Raw genomic sequence first — 22,668 nt, forward strand, 5'->3', positions numbered from 1 at the left:
AACAAAATACATCGATTGTAATCTGTCTCTCACGCTGTTTCTGTGTCAGTACCTGGGTGTCAGGAAAATGTACTTATGAAAAGAGTTGTCTCTGCAAACAGCCAAGCACCATCATTACTCAAAACCATTCTAATGCCATTTAAATATTGTGGGCCAGGCTCTCAAAAGGTCTTAAAGGGTCCTGGTGATTTTTTTGTGAAGATAATTCTGGTGCAATTTTAGACCAGTGGTTTTGAGGCAATACATATTACTATCCCACTTTATTCCATTTAGTACCCCAAAACAGCTAAAAAATGACAATAATTAGTAAAAAATACAGCCTCTTCCTAATACATCCTGCTTTCATCCTTACATAGAATTACCTGGAGGTTACAGCACAAAATTCAGCCATTCTGCCCAACTGATCTTTAGCGTGTTTATGCTTCACACGAGCCTCCTCTCACTGCTCTTCCTCTAACCTTGTCAGCATATTCTTTGATTCCTTTCTCCCTCGTGTGCTTATCGAGCTTCCACTTACATGCATCAAAGCTATTCACCTCAATTACTCATAGGGGTAGTGAATTCCACATTCTTACCACTCTTTGTGTAAAGTACATTCTTCAGAATTGCCTACTGGATTTATTAGTGATTATCTGAATTTAATGCCCCCCAGTATTTTGGGGGCTCACCCATAAGTGGAAAAGTCTTCTCTATGTCTACCTATCAAACACTTTTATAATTTTAAAGAGCTCGATTATATCACCCTTCAGCCTTCTCCTTCCTAGAGAAAAAAGATGCAACCTATTCAACGTTTTTTGATGAGTATATCTTCTCAGTTTTGGTATCAACCTTGTGAATCTTTTCTGCACCATCTTCAATGGCTCTATATTCTGTTTTATAATATGGCGAAAAGAACTGTCCTTTAAGGAATGAAACTTTCCATCCTTACTTTGTCTGGCCTACATGTGACTTCAGACCCTCATCAATGTGGTTCAATCTTAACTGGCTTCTGAAACAAACCTAGCAAGCCACGCAGTTGTATCAAATCACAAGTAGAATAAAAATAAAACTGGAAAGACTCATCAGCTTTGACTCATGCATCAAATTTGGATACACGAAAAGCATACTCAGCCCATTCGACCCCAAAGAAGACGAGTCAAGAAACAACCTGACATAATCATACTCACCAAATCATACCTATCAGCCAATGTCCCAGACTCCTCCATCACCATCCCTGGGTAGATCCTGTCCTGCTGTAATGGCACCCTTTCAACTCAACGTGGCGCCCACATTTAACGGCCGCCGCAGAGCCCCCATGCTATTACACGTGAGGGCTCATTAGAATCACGGCGCCGTGACATGGGGAGAGGTGGGATATTCGGCGCAGTGAGAGAGGCTTTGACAGCTGTGCAGCAGGTGCCAGGGCCCTATTTTAAGCACCCCAGCACCTGCTTCCTGACAGCTGTCAAAGAATACTGACCTGACTGCTGAAGAGTGGGGCTGCTGTCAATCTGGCAGCAAAGCAGAAAGTGCTGGAGAAATCCAGCAGGTCAGGCAGCATCTGTGGAGAGAGAAGCAGAGTTAACTTGTCCAAGTTCACAGACCTGAAAGTTAACTCTGCTTCTCTCTCCAAAAATGCTGCCTGATCTGCTGAGTTACCCCAGCACTTTCCACTTTGCTGCCACATACTTACCCTGCTGTGTCCCAGTGTCCTATGAAGTTGTGATCCTCTTCTCCCACTCAAGTGTAACATTCCTTCTTGTAGGAGTACCGCACCTGGGTGAATAATCTTAATTTTGCACATTCTAGGACATGAGACTTAAATGGAACATAAAAGGTATTACAGAGGTTTACAGAGAACACTGACACAAATGGGAATACACGGGTGTCACAGCAATGTAAATATGTCTTTCACTAAATGTTCCTCACCAACATGTGCGTCCTTTTCTCTGTGTGAATGATGTGTACCAGCATGTAGCACCAATGTCACCTCCATTTGCACCGTTGGCCCTTCAGGCGAGCCAACATATGCAATAACATCATTGCCATGCCACCATTACACATGAGGGTCTCCACTGATGCAGTGATATGGACATTGGCTCAGTCAGCTGCTGCCTCTAATGGTTTACACAGGGATGCTGCAGATGTGGACTGGTGCACAGCAGGTGAGTGAGGGTGATGTGTGGCTTGCAGAGCTCATGTTGGTTCATATGGAGCAGACAGCCTTTGTCTGATAAGCCACTTCTGTACATCCCTGGCTCACTGCTAGCCCTGCGTGCAGAGCCTGGGTGCCATCTGCCCTCCCATGCGTCTTTCATGTTGTAGGTCCTCTGCGCCCTCAAAGTCCGAGGAGGAATCCTGTTGATATCTCTCCTCATCATGCCAGCCTGGCCCCTATTGGGTGCGTAGATGTGCAGAGCAGCAAAGAAAGGAGCTGGCCTTTTTGGCCCGTAGTACAGGACATCATCCTATCCATACAGGCATTGGAGGTGCTCTTTCAGCATGCCGATCTCCTGCTCAATGGTGGCTCATGTAGCTCAGTAGCTGGCGTTGTATCTCTCCTCTGCAGCAGTGGTGGGGTCTCTCACCGGTGTCGGGAGCCATGTCTACAAAAGAGAGCCCTTATCTCCAAGCAGCCACCCCTCCATCTGAGCCAATTCGGTGAACAGCTGTGACAGCCGGGACTGGCGCAAGACCCAGGTGTCATGGCAGCTGCCTGAGAAGCGGTCACACATTCGCTGCAAGCATCTGCAGGTTCACATACCAGCTTCACCTAGATTGAGAGGGCTTCTTTAATGTGATGTCTGCAGGTGGTAGCCTGGCAGGAGGCCTGATGGCCACATGAGTGCAGTCTATGAACATTACAACCTATGGTTCTCCGGCAATGGTGCCAGAACCAATGGCCTTCTGGGCCTGGCTGTGAGAGTCTGTCCTGAAGCAGACATACTCACTGGCCCTCCGGTGCAGGGCATTGGTGACCTCCCTGATGCGGCGGTGCACTGCTGACTGTGTGACACCACAAAGGTCTTTGTTGGGATCCTAAAAGGCTGCAGAGGCATCAGGCTTGAGAACCACTGCCACTATGAGGAACAAAGGCATGGGATGTCCACCGGAGCCCACAGGCTGCAGGTCATCCTTGAGCAGGGCACAGAGACATGTCACCACCCTCTCTATATGCGCAATCTCCTCTGACACTGGTGCTCTGATATCTGATGGCATGTCATGTGGGGCCTGTAGATGCACGGCAGCCATAATGGCAAGCTCCCCTTGGGGACTGCTGCTCATGACTGGGGGCCTCTACGTGGATTGCACCTGCCTGTTGGTATTGCCTCTTGTGCATACAGATCCTCACGTGCAGAGGATCACACAATGTAGGATGAGCCATACCTATTTCCATGTGATAAATAAAGTTGAACACTGCATGTATTCGAAGGTTCCTAACAGGGCATGGATTTGTGTTGACGGGTACATCAGCTGCTTTCCTGGATCAACTATGTGGTGTGCCATGGCATTGCCCATCTTGGCCAACACTCAGAGTGGCATACCATGGCCACATCAAGATCCTACCAGCTGAATCGATTGCCCCACCATCCATATAACCTTAATGCTCCTGCCCTTTCTGGCACCCTCATGTACAGGGTGCCTAGTGTGCCATTGCCCTCTCACAAACACAGAGTGTACACTGTTAATGGAGGGATGGTAGGTGGTACCTCCCTTCATGCCTGTACAGTTTTCCCTCCAGTAATCCCAGTCACTCCTCCCTTCCAGAATGCAGAGTTAGACCCCTGAATATCCCCCCCTCCCTCCTCCCTTCCGGAATGCAGTTGGACCCCTGCATATCCCCCCTCCCTCTTCCCTTCCAGAATGTAGAGTTAGACTCCTGAATATCCCCCCTCCTTCCTCCCTTCCAGAATGTTAGATCCCTGCATATCACCTCCTCCCTCCTCCCTTCTGTAATGCAGAGTGAGACCCCTGAATAACACAACTTATCTTTGCTGGCGACAATTTCTGCCTCTGAGGACCCACCGGCTTTTCAGATCGTGAATGGACGGCACATGACGGCCACCCGTTCAACAAAAAATCTGGAAGTGTCGGTGGAGAGGCAGCGAGCTGCATAATCAGCAAAGGTAAGTAATCATTACCATATGTTAATTGTGATGCGGCCGCCGTGCAGCAGAGGGGCAGAACCAAGGTCTTGCCGCCGCTGGTAATATGCGGCGGGCCCTTCTTGGCATCCCCGCAGCACTTTACTGGCCCCCATGCCCTGCGGCATCGAGTGGCCGGTAAAATTCAGCCCTAAAGGACAACCACACAAGAGGTCGTGGCAGAGAAGCTCTTGGAGTCCTTAACTTTGACTCCGGATCCCATGAAATTTCATGGCATCAGGTCAAACATGGGCAAGGAAACCACCTGCTGATTATCACATACCCCCTTCCCTCAGCTGGTGAATGAGCACTCTTTAATGTTGAACACTATTAGGAAGACACACTGAGGGTAGCATCATCTCAGAATGTATTATGGGTGGGGATCTCAATGTCCATCACCAAGATAGACTCAATAGTAAAACCATTGGCCAAGCTACCCAAGTCATGAAGCACATATCTGTCAGACTGATCCTGTGGCAGGTGGTGGCAAAACCAACATGAAGGAAAAACCTACTTGACCTCATCCTCACCAATTTACTGTCACAGATGTGCCTGTCCATGAAAGTATTAGTACGAGTGACCTCCACATAGTCCTAGTGAAGACGAAGTCCTGTCTTCACACTGAGGACACCCTTCATCATGTTGTATGGCACTACCATCTTGCCAAATGGGATAGATTCAGAACAGATCTAGCAGCTCAAAACTGGGCATCCATGTGGCACTGTTGGCCATCGGCAGCAGCAGAATTGTATTCATCTGGAATCTGTAATCTCGTGGCCCGGCATATCCTTCGCTCTACCATTAACATCAAGTCAGGCAAACAACCCTGGTGCAATGAAATATGTAGAAGGGTATGATTAGATTAGAGATACAGCACTGAAACAGGCCCTTCGGCCCACCGAGTCTGTGCCGAACATCAACCACCCATTTATACTAATCCTACACTAATCCCATATTTCCCTACCACCTACCTATACTAGTGACAATTTATAATGGCCAATTTACCTATCAACCTGCAAGTCTTTTGGCTTGTGGGAGGAAACCGGAGCACCCGGAGAAAACCCACGCAGACACAGGGAGAACTTGCAAACTCCACACAGGCAGTACCCGGAATCGAACCCGGGTCCCTGGAGCTGTGAGGCTGCGGTGCTAACCACTGCGCCACTGTGCCGCCCTCTTGACCGTATGCCAGGATCAGCGTCAGCCATGCCAAAAATTGAGATACTAATCTCGTGAAGCTAGAACACAGGACTACATGCATGCTAAACAGTGGAAGCAGCATGGGATAGACAGAGCTAAGTGATCCCATAACTAATAGATGATATCAAAGCTCTGTTACATCTAGTCATGAATGGTAGTTAACAATTAAACAACTAATAGGAGGAGGAGGGTCCATGAATATCCTCATTTTCAATGATGGCAGAGCCCCGCACTTTGGTGCAAAAGACAAAGTTGAAGCATTCACAACCATCTTAAGCCAGAAGTGCCAAGTGGACAACCCATCTTGGCCTCCTCCTGGGGTCCCCACCATCAAAGAAGCCAGTCTTCAGCCAATTCAATTTAGTTCAAGTAATATAAGGAGTCATTTGGTAGTACAGAGCTTGAGTATTGCTGAAAACAGAGACATTTTGTCGAAGCTTTTCATCTGCACTCATCAGGACAATTCACAAGAGTACCAATATAAGGGAAAGAAACAAATTTATACTGTATGAGAAGAGAGTACTGATTGGTTGGCAAGTGGACTCTGATTGGTAGAGGCATTGCCATGGAGAATGCACCAGTTCTTGGTGACTGACAGTTAACTGCCAAGCTTTGTTTGAAACTTAAACCAGGCAGATTGACACTGATTGGTCAAGGCATTGCCCTGTGGAATGAATCAGCGAATGGCTGTCACTTATTTTATTCAGCTGAAACAGGCGCAATTTGTGTACATGTTCTTTCAGTCTGCAAAGAACAGGGTCCTGTGCATTAATATATGCAGCTTCCAGTACGCGCAAATGCGCCACACTGCAGGCCCGACTGAATCTTAAATTGGTTGTCAGCGTAATTCTTATCACACTGAGAGTGGAGGCCACTGCCAGTACTGCAAGAGGCTTTGGACGCAGGCCCTGCCCTGGAACCCAGATCCAAAGTTAGTGAGGCGGGGTCACCAGGGCGCCCCGATGAGGCAGGGGGGGGAGGGGGAGGGGGAGGGAGGGCATTTAGTGCAGGGGAGGGGGGTTCCAGGTTTTCCCAGTGGTGGCTGTCCGTGGGCCACAGATTGCCCACAGAGGAGGGCTCCCCCCACCATGCCCTCAGGAAGATCACCTCGTTTTACTGGGTGACCACCCGCATGGGGAGGCACCCTCTACCCCCCAACTCCGCTGGTTAAATTCCAGTAACAGCAGGAAGAGGCCCTTAAGTGGCTGTTAATAGGTCACTTAAGGGCCACAATTGGCCTCTGAGTGCGAAGGCCATCTTTAGCCTATCCCGTGCCTGACAAAGGTGCATTGCGACAGGAAGGCGAGGGGCACCCCCGCCTCTGAACCCATCTCCGGGTGGGGACAGATGCTCCTTTTCCGGACCTTAAAACAGCCACTATTCTAATCATTTTTTGATTTTCCTCTCATGAACTTCCTTTATACCATGATTTCTTGGGTCCAAACATTCACCAGTAAACACACCCCATAGCCTCCATTTTAATTATACTTCTTTTGGTAAACTTTAAAGATTTTACTTTTCTCAAGCCCGTACTTTTAGCTTTACTTCACTGGAACCTTTCCTTATAATTTCAGTTCTCGTGCGTATCCCCTTTAATTTTTCTTTATGTAAGGTGCACAATTTTTAATTTTACTTCTCCCTCTTGCCCTTTTCTGAATTTTTATCTGCTTACTGCTTTTTATTAAATTCTTCCACTCCCCTTTTAAACTGTCTGGTTTCTGTTGCTTTCTCATTCTGCTCTGAGGGTCTGGAGAATCGAGCTCTCTGGGAATGAAATGCTGCAACATTTTTGCGTTTACTTCACCTTCAAACACTGACCGCAACCAATAAAATCTGCTACCCTCCTTTAATATGTTGCTAATTTTGTCTGTGCACCTCTAAGCTGCTGGATAAAGCAAAAAGAAAACATATAAAACATACAGAAAAGAAAACTTAAAGAGATATTAAAATCATGCAGCAAAGTAAGGAGGAAAAGAACCCCCCCCCCCCCCCACCCCCACCACCTACCAAGACTCGGGCACACATTATTTCACCACATGAACTGTAAAACTTAAAATTGCAAGCCCTGACTGGAAGGATATTTGCATAGTACTAGCAATGTTGGAGCAATGGGGACCCAGTCGTTGCTTCCCCCAATACACAGAAAAAGTGATCAGGCCAGTTTTAATCACATGACTAACGGGCTCTTGCAGAGAATTTGATCTTCCAACAAAGGATTCTGAACTGAGACAAAGCCCTGTGCTCATGGAGTAAAGATCTCTCCTGGAACTGAAGCAGAATTACAGCCTTTCCTATCTGCCTGCTCCATCTCTTTCCCACAGAACTGAATCTTGTGAAGACACGTAAACTCAGAGAGAGAAAAAATCTCCTACGTGAACAAGGTTTACAAAGAATACTGGGCCCCAATAAACGTAAGACCATATCTTCAATGAAGGACTGCAGCAAGTTCGAGAAACAGTAACAAGATATTGCCTCAAACTGACCTACTTATCTTTTCTTCTGCTCTTTTCTGTCTCTATTCGCATGTGTATATCACGTGTGCATGCTAGTGTGGGCACGTTGTATATCTGTAGGCTTTAACCATATTAGAATTTAAGTTCAAGTTTTAATAAATTTCATCTTTCTTCTTTAAACCAAAGAAAGCCTGTTTGTGCTAATTTCTTTGCCTTATAATTGGAAAGTTGTGAACAAGGATTCACAAAAAAGGGGAGCTCAAAACACAGTGTGTTTAAAATTAAACCCTGTTACAAAAAGACCAGGTGAAGATGATAACAGAACCCTAGACACCTTTTGCACCTGGTCGCAACAGCCTCAGACACTTAGGAGTCTGATATTCCAAGTTATTCAGTCAAGGAAGTGCTAATGCCATAGACAAGATCACAAGATACTTAGGAATAACCCTGAACTTCCTTCCCCCTCCCCCCACCCCACCCCCAAAAACTGCTCTATCTACTTGTCTCTTTCATGATCCTAGCATTGTTGCTTCCACCATTCTTCCCAGAAGTCCATTCCGAGTGCTGATCACTGTGTGAAGAATCTCTGGATATCAGACATGAAGTAACCTTTTACATGTTTGAATCTTGTCCCTTGTCCTATTCCCACAGTTTAATTTACAGTAGTATTTTGGATTAATCTTTTCCATACTATTTTTATATAGATGACCTTCAAGTTTACTCCTGATAATTGATTTCATTAATTTAAACAGAATTGAAATAATTCCAACAGGTCTATAATGGCTTGTGTCTGTTTTGTCACCCTTTTTAATACAGGTGCTACTGTTCCTAATCTACTAATACCTCCCTAGTGTCCATTGACTGCATGGAAATGATTGCTAGTGATTCACAAATCTTTCTAATCTTTCTCAACATCTTGGACAAAAATAATATAAACCAGGAGGTTAATTTGATTTATGCCCTTTCAGGTTGTTTAGGACCTCCATCTCCTTTAAATTTAAGTTTGAAAATGAAAAATTCTAATCTAAATTCTTTATTGCTGTATTTTTAATTTGATTGTCTATATCAACATTTTCATTAATTTTTTGTACTTGGTTATAAATGCAATCCATATGTTGTTTTTGAATCTGCTATATACATAGGCAACACAGATGAGCAATAGTAAATATACAAAGATATACCCTTTGCACTTAATATCCTCCCCTTTCATCCACATGAACACAGAGGAGTGGGCAATGTAGCCTGAGCAATCCTTGGGATACACCTCTGAAAGTTGTACTTGAAGGAAATGATACATAGCCATATTTTAAGGAAAATGTGTCTCTATATGTTATAATACAGGCAGGTGGTAAGGGGTACAGGTGGTTCCCACTTTTCACCTCCCAGCTGACCACAATCATGTTTTGTTTAAAGTGATGAATTAGCCTCTTGAGTGTTTTTAGGGTCAAATAAACAGACGACTGATAGGTTTTCTTGTAGGTTAAAAACAGAAGATTAACTGTTTATTAAACAATATTCTATCCCCAAAATGTTTGCAACACCACTCACATAGGCATTCACGCATACACACATACACAAGAATAGATAGAGAGGAAAGGGTAAGTGGTTTAAAGTAAGGCAGGTGTTTGTGGTTTATGGTAAACCTGTTGAATCATCTTGGAAGGACAATCTCTTTTAAAGGTGAAGGCCTGGTCGTTTGTAGTCTTGAACTTATTGAGGTGTTGTAGATTTCTGGTGGTTAAGACTTCAGACTGGAGGTGATGGTCATTTTCAGTTCTCTGCTGCAGCAAGTTGAAGTGTAGACTTAGCAGCAGGGCTCCTTCTTTGCTGGGACTTCTTTCCACAGCCACTGGCTGTTTTATGATGTTGTTGTGATCTCTCCCTCTCCAGAGGGTTGCCTTTTAAGGTAAAAGTTCATTACATTAGCATTTCTGTTAGTTGACACACGGCCTTCTCCCCTAGTGTAACCACACAATGGGCCAGGATGTGGAATCCATGGCTATCTATGGATGTCCGGATGGGTACTATTCTGCTGTGATGTGTCTACTTCACACCTTCTTTGTCTTAGAAGAAAACTATTCAGTTCAGAAATACCTCTTGATGGTTTCAGGATGGGGATAGTTAACACATCTTAGTCTGGAATGTATCCTTTTGTCCTCTCAAGACAGTGAGGCAGCTTTTGAATATACAGACTAAGTCATCTGACCTTGGGTAGCTATCTTTGTAGAAAATTGTCCACTATTTTTAAAAGTAAAGTCCACATTGAATAAAGTTTGTAACTTAAAAGTTAGGAATATGATATGTCTTTACTGGGCATGACAGTTAACAATGGTTCAATGCAAATAGCACAATGTCAGGAACCAGGCCAATGCCCATGATGCTCCACAAGTTACCAACTTCAGTTATTCCACTCTGGAGAAAAACCAAGCAAAGGCCTAATTGTTTCTCCAGAGGGAGGGCAAAATAACTGTGCTCATAAACCTGTTTGGAAGTGTCATTAACAGAAGACCAGGAGCACTAAAACTCACATAGTCAGTCATTCCCCTAGGAGAGATTATAATGTGGAATAAGGAAGTAGAAAATAAATAAACAAATATTTTGCGACTGTCTTAGATTCATAGAAGTCATAGAAATTTAAGAAAGAGGAGGCCATTCAGCCTATCATGTCTGTTTCAGCTGAAAAAGAGCCAGCTAGCCAAATCCCAGTTTCCAGCTCTTGATCCATAGCCTTGTAGGTTACAGCACTTCAAGTGCACAGCTAATTACTTTTTTAAAGTGATGTGGGTTTCTGCATCTACAACCCTTTCAGGCAGTAATTTTCAGATACCCACCATCCCCTTGGTGAAAAAATGTTCTTCTCAAATTCCCTCTAATCCTCCTACCAATTACTTTAAATTTATGCCCGCTGGGGCATAACCCAGCTAACAGAAATATGTCCTTCCTATCCTCTCTGTCTAGGCCTCTCAAACATTTATGCACCTCAATTAAATTTCCCCTCAGCCTCCTCCTTTACAAAGAAAATGGGCTTGATTTTATGGGCTCCCAAGAGACGGGGTTGGAGGTGAGGGGCCCGAAGAATTGCGACAGGAGGCGGGGGCAGAGGATCTGTCACCAAACAATTATATCAGGGGAGGGATAGGCCAACATAAGGCATTTCCCACCCAGATACCAATTGAGGCCATTAAGTGGCCAATTAATGGCCACTTAAGGGTCTCTTCCCCTGCCACTAGGATTTAACCTGCAGTGGGTGCTGCCTCTGCCACAGGGGGAGGTTGCCCAGTAATATGAGGCACCCTCCCTGTGGGCTTGGGGGGTTCCTCCTCCGTGTACAATCTGTGGCCCATGGAGGACCCCAGGGGGGAGAAACTCCAACTCCCTGGACCCCCCTCCCCCAGAACTACATGTCCACCCTCCGCTCCCTCGACAGGGCCTTCTGGACCGGCCCCGGTGACCCCACCTCACTTACCTGAGGTCCGGGTCTAGTGCTGGGCCTGGGTCCAAGGCTTCTGCAGTACCAGCAGTGGTCATCATTCCCGGTGGTGCTGCCGATGCTGTTGAGCTGCCGCCGGACCTGTGATTGACCAGCAGCTCTTGGAGGTGGGATCCCTTTATAGGGACAAGGATCCCGGTGCTGGCCACCTAAATGTTAGAACAACACAAGATGGTGCCGGGAGTGGGGGGTGCTTGCTCAGAAAGGCTGAGGCTGGGAATCCCCCCCACCCCCTTTTGGGCCCGCCGTGTTACAAAATCCAGCCTAACCTCTCCAGCCTATTTAATCTTTTCTCACAGGTAAAATTTCCCAATCTTGGCAATATCCTTGTAAATCTCTGTGTACTCTGTAGTGCGATCACAACCTTCCTGTAATGTGGTGACCAGAACTGTACACAGTACTCTAGTTGTGGCCTAACGAAGTGTTTTATAAATTTCCAGCATAACTTCCTTGTTTTTAGATTCTGTGCCTTGGCTAATAAAGGAAAGTACCCCATATGCCTTCTTAATTACCTTTGCTACCTGTCCTGCTACCTTCAGGGACCTGTTGACATGTACTCCAGGGTCCCTCTGCTCCTCTACACTTCTCAGTATCCTGCCAATCATTGTGTATTCCCTTGCCTAGTTTGCCCTCCCCAAATTCATTACCTCACACTTCTCCAGATTGAATTCTATTTGTCCCTTTTCTGCCTACCTGACCATTCCATTGATATCTTCCTGCTTTCTTCCTCATTATCATTTCACAGTAGAGGACACAAAAAACACAGCAGAAATAGTAGGGAACCAAGGGTATGATGAGAGTAAGGAATTTAAAGTAATTAATATTAGTAAAGAAGAAATACTGCAGACAAATACTGCGTGATCAGCTCTTTGGACTGTAATGCCAGTGAACAGAACCCCAATTCCCCATTCTACAACAGTCCATACCTTATATTCCTTCTCTCACTGAACATTACAGCATCCTTTTGACCACAATGCTGAAATAAAAGCTACCATAAAACAACCAACTTTATCAAACAAATCATCCAATATGCCATACAAAAGTCAATTAGTCTGTAAGAATACAGGTTTGCTGTACTTTGACCAAAAACTCAAAAATTGACAAACATGCTTTGCAAAGCAAAAATACTTTTCGAAGTAGAATGACACTGCTAAGTGCTGCAAGCTGCCTTTTCACAGATATGGGAAAACAAGATTCTCCAGACCATGAAATGTTTACCTGTGAGGCTCATTGTCATAAACAACAGACAACCATATTTCAAATAAAAGCAAAATACTGCAGACGCTGGAAATCTGAAATAAAAACAAAAAGTTTTGTTAACCATATTTCAAAGCAGTGAAAGTCATTATGCTCGCTGGAATGCAATGTTAATTAGCATGCAGAACTTTAGTGTGGTTTCAATAGTCTGACAAAATCAGAGAACATTTGGACTGGATAATCATTAGGAACAGCTCTGAGCATAAATGACTGGTAACAGGTGAATATGAACAAAGAAGCTCTGAAAGTTAGTTCACAAATTGAAGACAAGATTTTCAAGAGAGTTGTGGAAAACAGCCTAGGCTGAGATAAGGGATGATAACGTAAACGCTTGGTTAATCAAAGACAGGCGGCATGTGTAAAAGCTCTAGAAGGTCATGGAGGATGGATAACATAAAGGTGGGCTTTATCTCCATGGTTCAAAGAAAGAACTTGACGCTCCATTGGATAATATATATTACGAAAGACTTTTGCTGGATAGTGAGATCCTGTCAGTGTAACATTGGGCTGGATTTTATGGGCTCTCCTGAGACAGGGTCAGAGGTGGAGGGGGTGGGAGGCCCATAAAATCATGATGGGAGGTGGGGAACGCAGAGGGCCCATCGCCAAGCAATTTTGCCAGGGTGGGATAGGCTGATGACGGCCTTCCTGCCCAAAGGCCAATTGAGGCCCTTACGTGGCCGAGTAACGGCTGCTAGGATTTAACCAGCGGCAGGGGATATCTCCGCCATGCAGGAAGGGGGCCTTGTAATACAAGGCGCCCTCCCTGCGGTCTTGGGGGAGTCCCTCTTCCATGGGCAATCTGTGATCCACGGAGGGCGTCTGCTGGCTAAACCTCCACCTCCATGGACCCCCTCCCCCTAAACTTCATGCCCACCCTCACTAGAGCCTTCCAGACTGACTCTGGTGACCTCACCTCACTTACCTGAGGTCCTGGTCTCCGGTGCTGGGCCTGGGTCCAAGGCCTCTGCAGTACCAGCAGGGGCCACCGCTCCCAGTGGCGCTGTCGATACTGCTGAGCTGCCAGCCCTGTGATTGGCCGGCAGCCCTTGAAGGCGGGATCTCCATGTTTAAAGGAAAGGAGATCCCGATGCCAGAAATTTCGTGCCTGGAGCAACAGAGGAGCATGCCAGGGGCTCATGGCCCGGCGCCAGGTGTACTCCCGGCTGCACAAAATCCAGTCCATCCTGTGCACTATTGAAAAAAAAGTATAAAAGTGGTTGTTAAAGGAACCTCATTGTAGCAGTCGGAGGGAAGAGTGACTTAGTCAATCACTAGAGAGATTACAATCATTGTGAGGTGACCACTTATGGGTGATTATATGTATAACTTGTGCCACATTTCAAACATTTTATTGTAGGTGCTAAGTAATCCTAGTAGAGTATTGTATTGCATGATTTTGAGGTCTGGACGAACTAATAAATCTTAATAACTAAATCAGATGTTCAAGGATGTTCAATTATTCTCGTAATTTTTGAGATCAAGTAAAAGACTCAAGTATTACAATCACCCTTATGAATTCCCTTCATGCTTGTCTTCCGTGTGCCTTTACCTGGCCTAGTGCTCCTACAGACTGCTACCCCAGTGGCTGCAGCAAGGCTGGCTGAAGGCTGCTGGGAGATACTGCAGATGGCTTTGCATGACGCCCTCGAACCGCTTTGGCCCTAGAAGGCCTGGCTTTGGATTACAACACCTCGGCAAGGGTGGCAGCAGTCTGGGTTGGCTCACTGAGAGGGCACTGGTGCAGTGACAGTTGTGGGTGCATAAATGCTGTCATCCTGAGCGTGGACAGCAGGTTCGTGCTCCATGGAGCCACTGCCGCTCTCTGGGGGTGGCGCCTCAGCAATCCTAGAAAACTATTAGAGGACAGAATCCTGGATTGCTTTCAGACCCTGCAAGCCCCTTGGAACACCGGTATCCACAGCCATGATGGCAGCAAGCTGAGATGGCATGACTTCATTGCAGCGCTCAGATCTTGGGTGTCTTATGTTTGTGCTGCAATGGAAACTGAGACATTGGCCATTACATGCTGCATCAAGGTTGGGTCTGAAAGTGTTCTCATGGAGTTGGCCACAACTTCCAGACTGGAAAGAATGGTCTCTGAGCTTCGCCAAAGCCCTGTGCCAAGTTGGCACTAGACTCTTCCATGCTCCTTGAGAGTGACCGCAAGCTTCTTGGCGGGCCTGCCAATGCACCAAGCATTTCATTGTGCATACTCATCAGCCTTTTTTTGCACACTGCCCCAATGAGTCCTCATCTGAGTCATCTGCAGCAGAACTCTTGTGCCACCTTGCCTTCCCAGGAACTGGCATCACGCTACCATTTCACCCTCCTGAGCTGCAGACCACTCATGCCCAGTGACTCACCACATGTGGATCCTTCTATGCTCTAAAGTATGTGCAGTGTCAGTATCTGAGCTGGTGGCTGCAAGAGTGAGATTAAGGGATGATATTTCATCATCAGTCTTTTTGTTTCTCTGAAACTTCACTCTCCTGCACCAGTGTTTCAACAGGTAACAGTTCTTAGGTATCAAAAAGGAGAAAGGCACAAGGGTAGGGTTGTGATGAGGGGAGGTGGGAAGGAAGTAAGAATTGCATGCTTACACCATTTGCAGCTTGTAAATCAGAAGAGATTGTAGGTTTTTGGACGAGACCTCAACCCAATAAGGTGGACAACTGGTAAAATTTGTGAATCAAACAAGATTTATTAAAGTAAGTAAAACAATACTTAATAAAAGGCAGTAGTAAACAACAACAATCAGTCCTTGGTCTCTGGCATCACTGGAGCATGGGTGATGTTGTCTTCGGTTTGCAGGTTTTCTTCTCTTGTTTCTTCAGTAGCTGTGCTGCTTTGCTTACCAATGTGGCTCCTTTTATCCTTTCTTTGGCTGACACTCAGCAATTCCTTCATCATATTTGGCCGTGATCCTTTGGAATGTCCACTGATTGGTCAGGGAGTATTGCAACATCAACCAGGTCTATACGTACAGTCTGAACATGCCCTGAAATGCCCTTATCCCAGTTACAGTTTGACCACACATGTTTAACTTCAACAATGTAGGCAGTATTTCAGTAAACAGTCCACATTTAGAATTGACTGTTATGCTAGCAGAACTCACACAAGATACATGTTCACAGATAAAAGTGTAAAAATTCATAATATATGAAGGCACCAGAAGGTTTACTTCTTTAAAAAAAAACAAGAAACGCTGGAAATACTCAGCTGGTCTGGCAGCATCTGTGGAGAGAGAAGCAGAGTTAGCGTTTCAGGTCAGTGACCCTTCTTCAGAACTCCTTTACTTCTTTAGATGTTTTCTGACCTTTGGACCACAGCTTCTGCTGTTATCATTCAAAGCTGTTTTTGCAGAAATGTCCCCATTGCAACTGATTGATTGATTGCTTTTCTGACTTTGATCATGGCTTTGCAAATAATGAGATACATCTTGAGACAAAGCATAATTAGTCATGTGCACATTGCTTAGACTAATTTTACACTTTTAATTCTTTCCAGCCTTCAACAAATTACCCATAAGAATAATGATGTCAAGTATAAGACATTAAGACAGAACACATTAATATCAAATCTTTGTTATTGCAAGACCCTTCATTCTATGAGATTATGGGATGAAGGGGAAGAAAAATGTGAGAATGAGAATTATATAGGAACCTACTGTCATCTTCCATGGTTTAGCCCCACTGCTGGCCATAGCCTCAGTGGTGGCTGCTCCAATGATAACGAGCACCATCTCTTCCATTGGGGTGAGGAGATGCAGTTGTACCTGACCCCTGTCGGTTAGGTGCCCTCTCGTCCTGCAAGACTGAGACAAGTGTGTCAGTGAATGTTGTGCAATGTGCTTGGGTATGCACCTATCATAGCTGGATAGCTGACAGTTTGTGCAAGCTATGAGATGTGGGTGTGAGGTTTGCAGCAGTGCTAAGTGCGTGAAGATGAGTTCAAGTTATAAATGCGAAATATGAGTCCTGGTTGATAAAGATTGTTGACAGGTGAGTGAAGGCAGGGCTGGTGAATTGAGCAAGATGTGAGGCTGTTGATTCAGTTTAAGGTTTTGTTGTTATTTGAAAATGCATTCACTGATCTTTACCACTCGTGTGAAGTCATTAGGCGCCTTGTGGAACTGTATCCAGGCCCTCAGTTCTACACTGCTGGCATTGACCACAACAGCTATCTGCTCCCACTGCCTTCACAGTGCCTGTCTTGAAGGCCTCCTGGTCATAGCTTGAAGTGGTGCTAGCCTTGCCCGAACTTGGGCCCCCTCTTGAGGTGTGCAGCTACTCAACAGTACAATTTGTGCTGGGCTGCATGCTGCAATCAGGTAAATGAGCAGACAGCATGAAGTCTGTGTGCTGCCTGCATCGGAAGCAGTGGGCACGAATTAATCACGTGTGTGATCCCCATGGGCCTCATCTAAATTTTCCCCCAGTATCTTTGAGGATTATTTCCAATAATCTTTTTTATTTAGGGATGGAGATGAGCCAGATGAGCCATCATAATATCATATATACAAACAAAAGTTGTTGCTTGACATGGTTTAGATTAAAATGGTCTATATGTTTTAAAGAATGTTACGACCAGGTGAGAGAGGTGTCCAGGGGTCTTTTACTGTCTTCATCTGGTCTTATTGTAACAGGATTTAATTTTAAATACACTGTGTTTTGAGCTCCCCCTTTGGTGAATCCCTGTTCACCACTTTCCAATTATAAGGCAAAGAAATTAGCATAAACAGGCTTTCTTAGGTTTAAAGAAGAAAAGTGAAATTTATTAAACCTTAAACTTAAACTCTAATTCGGTTAATGCCTACGGATACATGCCATGTCCCACACTAGCCTGCATAGGCAATACACACATGCAAATAGAGACAGAAAAGAGAAGAAAATAAAATGGAGAGGTTTGAGGCAATTTCTGAAGAGGGGTTTTTTACTGTGCTTCGTGCTCGCTGTTGGGTCCTTGATTGTAGGTAGTCTTGCTTATCGTTGGGGTGTAGTATTCTTCTTAAACCTTGTTCACTGTAGAAAACTTTTCTCTCTTGGGGTTCATATGTCTTCAATGGTTTCTGAAGCTGGTGAGAGCGAGATGAGAGCAGACAGGTCAGAGGTCTTTTCCAGTCCAGGAGTAAAAACAGCTTTCTGAGTTTAAATTCCCTGTTGGAAGTTCAAATTCAAAAAACTCCAACAATCAGTTCGTCAAGTGACTACACCGGTCCGACCACGTCTGTTTGTGTATGCGGCCATCTTAGCAGTTAACCTGGAATGCTAGCCTTTCCACCTTCAACGCCTGGTAATCAAAAGTCCATTGTGAATTATATTGGAGCAGGGAATAGACCCTTTGTCGTTTAAAGTACTGTCTGTTGATATGCTAATGTCTCTCTCCAGCTAAAGTCGCCAATTGTTTTTTAAAGCAAGTTTTTTCTTCAACAACAGTTCAAAATCAATGTTCATGTGGCAAAATTAATTTTCCTCATTCTTGGCAGGTGGGGGACTTGCCTAACAAGAAGCCGAAAAAGGTTAGCCAAGACAGTATTGATTTAAGGCTTTTTTAAATGCTAAGAGGCTAAGGAATGTTGGTATTCAGAGGGAACTGGATGTTCTTGTACATGAATCATGGAAAGTTAGCATGCATGAACAGCAAGCAATTAGGAAAGCAAATGGTATGTTAGCCTTTATTACAAAGAGACTAGAGTTCAAGAGTAAAGAAGTGGTTAGCACTGCAGCCTCACAGCTCCAGCGACCCGGGTTCAGTTCTGGGTACTGTCTGTGCAGAGTTTGCAAGTTCTCCCTGTGACCGTGTGGGTTTCTGCCGGGTGCTCCGGTTTCCCCCCCCCAGCCAAAGACTTGCAGGTTGATAGGTAAATTGGCTATTGTAATTTGCCCCTAGTGTAGGTAGGTGGTAGGAGAATGGCAGGATGTGGTAGTGAATATGGGATTAATGTAGGTTTAGTATAAATGGGTGGTTGTTGGTCGGCACAGACTCGGTGGGACGAAGGGCCTGTTTCAGTGCTGTATCTCTAAATAAAATAAAATAAATAAAGTCTTACTGCAATTATATAGGGCCTTTATGGGACCACACCTGGATTACTTGTACAATTTTGGTCTCCTTATGTAAGGAAGGATATAATTGCCTTAAAGAGGGTGCAACAAAGGTTCACTGGACTGATTCCTGAGATGAAGGGATTGTCCTATGAGAAATGATTGAGTAGACTAGGCCTATATTCCCTCGAGTTTACAAGAATTATTGCATTGAACCATATAAAATTCTTAAAAGCTTGACAGAGTAGATGTTGGAAGGATGTTTCCCCTGCCTGGAGAGTCTTGAACTAAGGGACATAATTTCAAAATAAGAGGTCGGCCCTTTAGGACTGAGATAAGGAGAAATTTCTTCACCCAAAAGTTTGTGAATCCTTGGAATTTTCTACCCCAGATAGTAATGGATGCTCAAGACAGATCGATAGATTTTTGGATGCTAAGGGAAATCAAGGGATATGAAGATTGTGCAGGAAATTGGACTATGAGCTAGAAGATCAGTCATGATCGTAATGAATAGTGGAGCAGGCCTGAAGGGCCGAATTACTCCTGCTCCAATTTCTTATGTTCCGATGTTCTTTTTAAACAGATTACAGAAACATATATCTTACTGGTATCCATTTCCTTTCAGAACATGGATATAAACCCCTTCCCCAACCTAATATATAATAGTGATAATATTAGCAGAAAACAACATATATTCAGACATATCTGTATTTCACCAAAATACAGACTGTATATAATCTTAACCCAGTCTCAACATTGAGAAACACTAAAGTAGAACAGAATAGTGAAGAGGAATACAACAACAACTCTTTTGTAAGACACTGCTGTAATATTACTTGTTTCTTTGATATGTGAACTATTATAAAACTCACAATACTCCAAGTAATAGCCAAAGAAAATGTGAGTTTTTATTATACTTTAATTAGAACATATATATACAAACAGCTACCGCACGAGCCACATCTAAACGCTTCTCACTTTGTTGGGCGACACCCACAACTCCCTGGTCATGTGTGACGCAACATGACTTCCTCTGGTGACCTTCACTTACAGCTTCCTAAGGTGGTCCACTCTTATGGTCATCCCACAACATTCCCCTTTTTTCCAAAGAAAGAAATATGTGTGCAATATACAATGATGTTGCGGTTCAGACCAACTATTCATGATTAAAACAAAACATTATTTACAAGTGAGCAAGTTTAGCACTCTCTTATTCATCCCGATCCTGTTATTGTAAACCTGTTCACAGAGCTGAGCGCGTCTTGACGACTCCTCTGAGCCTCTCGTGGCTCAGAATTCTAGTTGGCACGTTCTTTCTGTATGCTCGTAGCTGCTGTACATTCATTTTCAGACTTTGTCTTTGAATGTGTCTGCAATGCCACTGGGTTGTCACATATAGCGTTATCGTACAGCTCTTTGTGTGTTGACTTTGGTTCCGTCTCAGAATCGCTCCATTGGGTGTCTGGACCTTGTATAATCTATGTTGGTTGCATATCCTTGCAACCTTTGCAGGATACCAAATTTCCGATCCATAATTGAGGAATCTGACCTTCTGTTCTACTCGCAATCTAGCTAATTCTGGTCCTGCTTGCCTGTTATACAATGCCTTCATCTTCAGTATTGCTGAAAATAGAGACAGGTTGAAGCTTTTCATCTTGCAGTCATCAGGATAATCCGCAAGAATATCAATGTAAGGGAAAACAACAAATTTATACTGGATGAGAAGAGAGTGCTGATTAGTTGGCAAATGAACTCTAATTGTTATCCTTCATCTTCCCTTGCTTAGAAAGCTTAGAAAAATGATGACTGGCAACATCACCAATCATCAGCAATTCCTCCGGCCTCTGGGTACTTGCTGCTATGAACTGAAGCCCGAAGAGAGACTCTTGGTCATATCGTCTCTTTGTGTCAAGACTCCCAGCCTTTGTGTTGTCCTTTACATGGATCGAGCTGATACACTCGACCTGGATATTTTGTACCATCTTTGGTGCGTTACTGACTTCATGTATTGTGACAATTTGTAGAAATCTGCATACTGGAAGTCCTGTGACAGCTGGTCCAGTTGTGTCAACAATATAAAACATTTGTGGTAGCCATTTGGAGCTCCCATAGCTGTAGTGTAAGGCTATCATTCCAATGCACTTGATTGGAAAACCATTGTAGTCAGTCAGCCTAGCCATGGTGGGTCGCACTATAGATTCCCATTTCTTTAAATACATGTCCTTCAGTGTATGGATGGGCAGAATATTTGCACTTGCTCCAGTGTCAATTTTTACTCTGAGCTTCTGCTTGCCACTCTTCTGCAGACATATAATTCCAATCATGGTGAATGCATGATATCACTGACATGTTGATCCTAATTAACGATGTGAAATGTTTGCTCGCTGTTCGCATGAGTGCATTCTGCAGGCTGTTACGACCAGGTGAGGAAGGGGTCTCAGGTTCCCCTCTGGCCCCTTTCCTGGTTTGGCCGTAACAAGATTTATCTTTTAAAACACAGTGATTTTAGCTTAACACCTCAGTGAATCTTTGCTCAACACTCTCTAATTGTAATTGCAAATGAACCATTCAGACAGATTTTCTTAGGTTTAAACAGGAAAGATGTAAGTTTATTAGCCTTATCACTCTAACTCAGTTAAAATTTCTAAAATGCATGACGCAACCACGCTAGCATGCACATGAGAGAAATGCACACACAAATAGATACAGAAGGGAAGAAAGAATTAGGGGGATTGTCATGCAGGCCCCCACCTGCCAAGAATGAGGCACATTAATTTCGCCACATGGACATTAACTTTCAAATTGTTGCTGGGAAGAGAAGGCCTGTGACAAGGGGTTGCCAGGTCCCTGGCTGGAAAGACAATTTTGCATATTAACACTCTGTGATTGGAACAAAGGAGCTATTCCTTGCTCCAGTACAATCCACAAACAAACGTGGTCAAACCAGTTAGTCACATGACAATAATAATATATAAAATTCAAAAAAGAAATGCTGGAAATACTCAGCAGGTCTGGCAGATCTGCGCAGAGAGATGCAGAGTTAACGTTTCAGGTCAGTGACCCTTCATCAGAACTGATGAACTGCGCTTCTCTCTACACAGATGCTGCCAGACCTGCTGAGTATTTCCAACATTTCTTGTTTTTATTTCAGATTTCCAGCACCTGCAGTATTTTGCTTTTATTTTAGTCACATGACTAACCTACTTGGCAGTCTGGGTTTTTTTCTGAATTGTACAGTTTGTACTGAGAGTCTGCAGAAAGCTGAATGCCCCTGGACTGAAGTAGACCTCCTCTCCTGTCTGCTGCCATCTCTTTCTCATGGAACTCCAAAACCCACTGAAGACACATGAACCCCAAGAGAAAGAAGTCTCCTATAGTGAACAACGTTAAGATGAATACTGGGCCCCAATGAAATGCAAGATCTACCTACAATCAAGGACTCTACAGTGAGCTTGAAGAACCGTAACAACAACTGTTCAGATATTGTCTCAAGCTTTTCCACTTTATTTTTCTTCTGCTCTTTTCTGGCTCTATTTGCACGTGTGTATCGCATATGCATGCTAGCATGGGTGCGGCGTGTATATGTAGGCGTCAACCGAATTAGAGTTTAGATTTAAGTTTAATAAATTTCCACTTTTCTTCTTTAAACCTGAGAAAGCCTGCTTGTGCTGGTTTCTTTGCCTTATAATGGGAAAGCGGTGAACAATGATTCACCAAGGGGGAGCTAAAAACAGTGTGTTTAAAAATAAAACCCTGTTACAGTAAGACCAGGTGAAGGCTGAAAGGGAACCCTAGACCTCTTTCTCACGTGGTCGTAACAGGGTGTTGAAGTAGAGTTGGCAATCAATGGAATTCAGTTACTGTCTTTTGTCTTTGATGTAATGTCCTTGATTGAAGCTGAGGCCTTGGAGTTCTCGCTGAGGCCCAGTGCACAATTTCAAGCTTGCTTCTCTGGTACCAGAAGGCCGAAGAGAGGTTTCAATTGTCTTCTTAGTGGTCGCCTGTAAAATTATATAGTCTTGGGGCTTACTGTGGGTCCCTGGGACTTTGCTTGAGAGAGAGAGGGAGACCTTCCTCCTTGGTTCTCAACTTGCAATCTG

The 22,668-nt window shown here is 44.3% G+C and overlaps 1 protein-coding gene across 4 annotated transcripts in view; it reads right to left on the minus strand.

Moving 5' to 3' along the window:
- LOC137371446 (phospholipid scramblase 1-like) overlaps positions 1 to 22,668 on the minus strand; it is a 348,513-nt gene that overhangs the window by 168,624 nt on the left and 157,221 nt on the right. Inside the window, exons 1-2 of one of the 4 annotated variants that reach the window (XM_068034062.1) lie at positions 13,450 to 13,516; positions 12,486 to 12,559 (exon numbers count right to left, since the gene is read on the minus strand). The exons of 2 other annotated variants lie outside the window; for them this stretch is intronic. The gene's annotated coding sequence lies outside the window, so the exon portion shown is untranslated. Of the gene's footprint in view, positions 1 to 12,485; positions 12,560 to 13,449; positions 13,517 to 22,668 lie in introns of those variants that run through there. One more of the 4 variants, XM_068034063.1, reaches the window with a different exon arrangement.

This window comes from Heterodontus francisci, chromosome 6, assembly GCF_036365525.1.
Source record: "Heterodontus francisci isolate sHetFra1 chromosome 6, sHetFra1.hap1, whole genome shotgun sequence".
NCBI lineage: Eukaryota > Metazoa > Chordata > Chondrichthyes > Heterodontiformes > Heterodontidae > Heterodontus > Heterodontus francisci.